The sequence below is a fragment of the Meriones unguiculatus genome, chromosome 18, assembly GCF_030254825.1.
Source record: "Meriones unguiculatus strain TT.TT164.6M chromosome 18, Bangor_MerUng_6.1, whole genome shotgun sequence".
NCBI classification, from domain to species: domain Eukaryota; kingdom Metazoa; phylum Chordata; class Mammalia; order Rodentia; family Muridae; genus Meriones; species Meriones unguiculatus.
In genome coordinates this window covers 59,037,612-59,043,611 of record NC_083365.1, presented here as the reverse complement: position 1 = coordinate 59,043,611, position 6,000 = coordinate 59,037,612, and the positions used below count along the sequence as shown (strand labels likewise).

At 36.9% G+C, this 6,000-nt stretch overlaps 1 pseudogene; it reads right to left on the bottom strand.

The window, feature by feature from the left end:
• Positions 1-2,083: 2,083 nt before the first annotated feature.
• LOC110541839 (zinc finger RNA-binding protein-like) overlaps positions 2,084-6,000 on the bottom strand; it is a 40,575-nt pseudogene continuing 36,658 nt past the window's right edge.

Below are 6,000 nucleotides of genomic sequence, written 5' to 3'. Positions count from 1 at the left end.
GACCTCTTTGCTTGGAGCCCAACATGCTGATAGCTCTGAATTTTTTATTGTGCTTCAGTCTCTCAACTGAAAGGCAAACCAAGTGCAAACTGAAAACTAGTAATGGAGAAACATAATGATATGCTTTCTATTTTATTTTTTAGTTTAAGTTTTTATTTCTATATCTCACTGTATTGCTATGACAACAAAACAATGTATGTACCAGAGCACACCATACATCAACAGTAAGATATAACTTCTCATTATACCACTGTTAGGGGTATTAGCTTTTAGATGATCTTACAAACATAAGCATGTAAGATGGCCACACCCAAATAATTTTCTGTTTTTTTTTCCCTTAAATAATCTTATTTTTTTAAGCAGTAATACTTTATCAATCTCACTGTTAATAGACCTAAGAATGGTCTGGGTGATAGGAAGTGTGGTAATCACTCAACTGTATTATACTGTAAAAACTGCTCGAGTAATTGAGCACACATCAATAAGGGACTGTCACCATAATTATGGGCTAGTTATTGTCAGTTGTACAATGGTGAAGTTCTTTTAAAAACAATAGCTCACTTATATATGAAAAATAAATGCCCTTTTCACTTGTACAGAAGAAAAAAATATTTAGAAAGTTATTTTTAGCCTTGCTATGTCAAAAAGTCAACTGTTCAAAGATCTATGTTACACCTAAAATTATAATTTTTAATGTACATTAAAAACAAAAATGTCATGCATTTTATTACTAATTATGGAGAGGCTTTAAAAGTGTTGCAAGACCATGTAATATATATGAGTTTTATACTGATAATGCACAGCAAACAACCAAATTGACTAGATTAACAAATTTGTCTTAATTTCACCTTTATATTTCACACTAGATAAATAAATGCCACAAAATCTACAGAAATACCCAGTTCTGTGTACTCAGACTGCAGGGTAGCTTTTTTGTTGTAACTCATTAAATACAAAATAACAAAAAGAAAAAAAAAATCCTGCAGTTTCATATTACAAAAATAAATAAATAAATAAAATAAAGAAAGAGAAAGAAAAAGTACTGCTGTAAAATATTAAGAGGTAAAGAATATTATCTATTACACAAAGTAACTTACAACTAGTGTCAAAGCAAACAAAATTTCTAAATAAAGTATCAAAATACATGGACCAACTGAAGCACAAATCCTACACTAAATAGTGTAGAGATTTAATGACACAATGCAGTAGTTACTAAAAGGCACAAAAAAATATAGGGAACAAGGTCAACCAGTAAATAAAATCAAAATAATGGGGAAAAACTGAGAAATCACTTAACAGGACGGGAGCCTACCACAGAGGGCCTTTGAAAGACTCTACCTAGCAGTGTATCAAAGCAGATACAAAAACTCATAACCAAACCTTTGGCAGAGTGCAGGGAATCATATGAAAGGAGAGTTAGTATGACATGGAAAGGATAGGGGCTCCACAAGGACCAAATATATCTGGGCACAGGGGTCTTTTCTGAGACTGACACTTCACCAAGGACCACATATGGACATAACCTAGAACCTCTGCTCGGATGAAGCCTGTGGTAACTCAGTAACCAACTGGTTTCCTATAGTAAGGGGAACAGGTACTATTTCTGACAGGAACTCAATTGCAGGCTCTTTGACCTCCCTAGCCCCCAAGGGAGGAGTAGTCCTGCTAGGCCACAGAAGAGGACTTTGCAGCCAGTCCTGAAGATACCTGATAAAACAGGGTCAGATGAAACGGGCAGAGGTCATCCCCTATCAGTGGACTTGGAAAGGGGCAGGGAGGAGATGAGGGAGGGAGGGAGGGCTTGGGAGGGAATGAGGGAACGGGATACAGCTGGGATACAAAGTTAATAAAATGTAACTAATAATAGAAAAATAATGAAAAATAATGAAACCACTATAATTCTGGTGTCTTCCCATGCATAAAATACCTAACACTGTACATTAAGTTTTTAATATCATAGAAAAACTTGGTTCTTCCATGAAACTCTTTATGTTCTTGATAGGCCTTTAAAGTAGGCATTATAATGAATGAAAAACAGCCAATAAACGCATCTATTTTAACACTGAAGATTAACAAAAACTTTTTAAAAGTTATCATAATCCCTTTATTCTTTTTTGCCCTCTGCTTCAAATCCATCCACTCCATCACTATCCCTTCTCCGTTTCCTGTTGTTTTGGCTGTTTAAATGCTGATTCACTTGTGATAATTGATCCATTCCTAGAACTTTGTGTGTCAGATGGAATTTGAGAGGCAATGTAAACTCTGCACTGGACGTAAGTAATGTCTTTACGCTATTGGCTAGTCATTGTACCCAAAGTATCAAAGGGATCCTTTCACAAGGATCCAGAAGTCCAGGGCTGCCTTTGAGAATAATCCCTGAAGAAATACACTCATTCTTTCCTCAGGCATCTCCAGGAATTTGAAGACTAGACACACTACTAATTGATTTCTCTACCAGTAATTCCATAGCCCAGCTGGGAAAATCAGACCACGGTGGAACTCGTTGACAAAGGTCGCAGAAAATACGTATGCAAATCGCCCAGGACTGTGAACAATTAGGTCTAGCCTGAAACCGCTTAGCTTGGAGTAGAGAAGCCACAACAGCATCAAGGCATTTTCGCCTATCCAAGACACGCGGTGAATCTTTGACCATACACGAAGCTACATCTCATTCCCTCATGTTCTCTTCTCGAATGATTGGAGATGTCAGGGTGATAGTGACTTGCATTTTGTCCTCCACACAGGAGTTCAAAATTATCGCTGCTTCAGACACAGCACTTTTTATGTCGTACTTCTCAGGACCTTATAACAGCAAGCTATTTGGGTAGGCTTTCTGCAATATGGCTTAATAATGTCTTTGAAGGTTTTTCTAAGTGCTGCAAAACACGTTTGGCATTTCTGTCTCCTGGGAGAAGTAGTCCTCTTGCCAATACTCCCACTCACAACACCCCTTTCTGAGCTCTGTCATTACCGTCCTCTTTGTTATCTGTTCCTCTTTGTTCTTGCTCTTCTCATGTTCAGACAATCTGTCTGAAACAAGTTTTAAAGCACGTTCAGTGTTAGAAACACATTTCTGAATTTCTTGTAACTCTTCTTTTGTTGGATAAATGGTTGTATGCTTTGTCATTATATAACAATCATCAGATGAGTCAGGGCATCGTAAGGGAGCAGGACCCCGTGGCTGGGGAGGCATGCCTGGTGGAACTCCCAGAAGTCCTAACGAATGGCCTGAAGGACTGTGCCTCCATCAGGCATTTGTCAGCTAGCAACTGTAGTTGGATGAGAATAGGCAAAAACTGAAGCTGGCTGCTGGACTTAGCTCCTGCCATCCAACCGATGTGCATTTTATTTAATTTTGTTGGAAGAATATAAATATTTCTCACTCTTAACGAAAAAGGTTTTCTCAAATGTGCATACTGTGTTCTGAGCACACCCTTTCCAACCTTCCCTACACCCTCTTTTTCACCTTCCCTCAAAAGGCTATTCCTGCTGTACCCCTATACAGTTTCAATTCTACTTTCATTTTGTGTGTACACGCACAGTTTTCAGTGACTACATAATGTAAAGCCCACATATGAAGGAAATATCAACATTTCTCTTCCTGAGACTGACTTAGTTCACCTGATGTTTTTTGTTTGTTTGTTTGTTTTGTTTTTTGTTTTTGGTCTATATGCATCCATTTTCTGCAAACAACATAATTTTCTTCTTCTTCATGACCGAAGATATTTCCACTATGTATGTCAACCATATTTTTTCTCATCTGTTCATCTGTGGTTGGGCATCCAAGGTGATGGCATATCTCTTCTTTTGGGAACAATGCTACAATTAAGACTAGTGTTCAAGTATACTATGCTGTGTCTCCTTGGATTCAGTATTGGGGAAATACTCAGAGTGCTAAATATAGGTCATTGTAAGGCAGTGTTATAGAAAATTCTTTTCACATGACTTGTTCATCGCTGTTACCACATTATGTCATCCCTTACTTTGTATTTTTCCACAGATTCACAAACTCTTTTAATGCAGACATAGCTGTTGATGCACAGTGAAATATCAGCTATGGCAAATACTCCCTATATACAATGATAAGAACTTAAACTTACATAAACTTCTGTCCATTCACAACTTGATGAAATGTTAAAAGACCAATTTACCTAGTTAATTTGGTAGGCATGGACAGAGAACAGTTTATAGTGTCTTTTTCATATCTATCAGTATTCTTAGTAGGATATCAAGAAGACATGATAGTGACTCTGTGAAGGCAGAAATGACCACATTACTTTCATATTTTTTAAAGCCAGACATCTACTTCTTCATTTGCATCAAGTACGTAATACAGAACTATCTCACGAATTTCTGACACAGAGACATACTTCATACCTAACTATGCTTTCATAATGTAGGCCAATACTTATGTGATGGGATTTTCTTCTAATCAAGATGCTGATAACAAATTAAGTAACCACAAACAAAATGTTAAATTGCACAGCAAATGTGTGGGTTTTTACGGTACTACGGCGAAGCAGGTTTAGACAAGTTAATCAACACTTTAACTTAGTAAGCCGCAAAATTCAAATTAGGTGTTCAAAATGCCATTACTGTTGGTTTAATTTGTTTTAGCAGAAACCCAATCAGAAGTAACCTGGTTTGCATAAAAACCTGCTTTGCATATAGGCATTTGGAAAATATCCAATATTGATTCCAATTGCATGTTTTCAAGTTACATTCACTCCGGTTATGCTCTGAACCAATATAAATGAATTTTTGAAGTCATCAAGAAGTTAAACCTGGCTCTGGGAAGATAGCCCAGTGGATAAAGTGAACAAAGCAGTTTTACAAATATGAAGCTGGAGTTTGGATACCCAGCAACAGTATGAAAGCAGGGATAGATACAATATCCCATCCACAAGATGAGTGATTGAAAAAGAGAAAGAAAGGATCCTTCTGGCAAGTTGGAAAGTTAGACTAGCTGAATAAGAAATGTTTGGGTCCAAGAGAGAGATGCAGACTTAGTAAAAGAAGTTGAAAGTGGTGGAAGAATACAGACACCAAAGTCAACTCCTAGCCTCTGCAAACAGAAATGCATGTTGCAGGCACACACACACACACACACACACACACACACACACACACAGAGAGAGAGAGAGAGAGAGAGAGAGAGAGAGAGAGAGAGAGAGAGAGAGAGAGAGAAATACTATATCCACATCCATACAAACCAAAAAAAAAAAAAAAAAAAAGGAAAGGATAAGAGGCTTCTTGATATTGTCATATCTCATCATCATTCTAACTAATGCTTCCACAGTTACTCTTCTTGGTGGGCTCAAAATTATCTATCACAATGACTTAGGGGTTCAGTAAGCAGCATATTTAATTTTTTATTGTTTTTTTTTTAATTGGAAGCATTCTAATCGGTAGTGTTAGAGAGAGCACACCACTCAGTTTCCTTAGATTGTTCTTGCTTTTTATGTGTTCTGCTCTAATTATGAAGAAGAACATTTATTCTGCCAGATACCTCACAATAATTCCATTTTTCAATTCCTCAATTCATAGTCAAAGACCCTTTTATTCCTGGATAATGCCCAATTTTCTCTCAATGTAAAGAAAGTCAGACAGTCTTGCTCTATTTAACCTACTCTGTCTCTCCTTTCTCCTATCTTCTGTCCTGTCTCTCTCAAATTATCGTGTTTTCCCACTGACACACAGATAGAAACACAGAGATAAGAAGGCAAGCTGATATCAACAAAACAAGGAAAGACAAAAAAAAATTAGAAAGGTATCTTTTGATCTGTAATGATGGTAGCATTGGTGGAGAGAAATAAAGCATTAATATTCTTTCCAATAAGAAGCCAATGCATGATTGATAATTTCCTGTGTGGTATGCTGAAACAAGTACCACCATGTTTATGTGTTAGAATAACAGCATGTAATTGTATTAAATGTACACACACACACACACACACACACACACACACTTCATAAGATCTACTGTTCTGCAATATATCT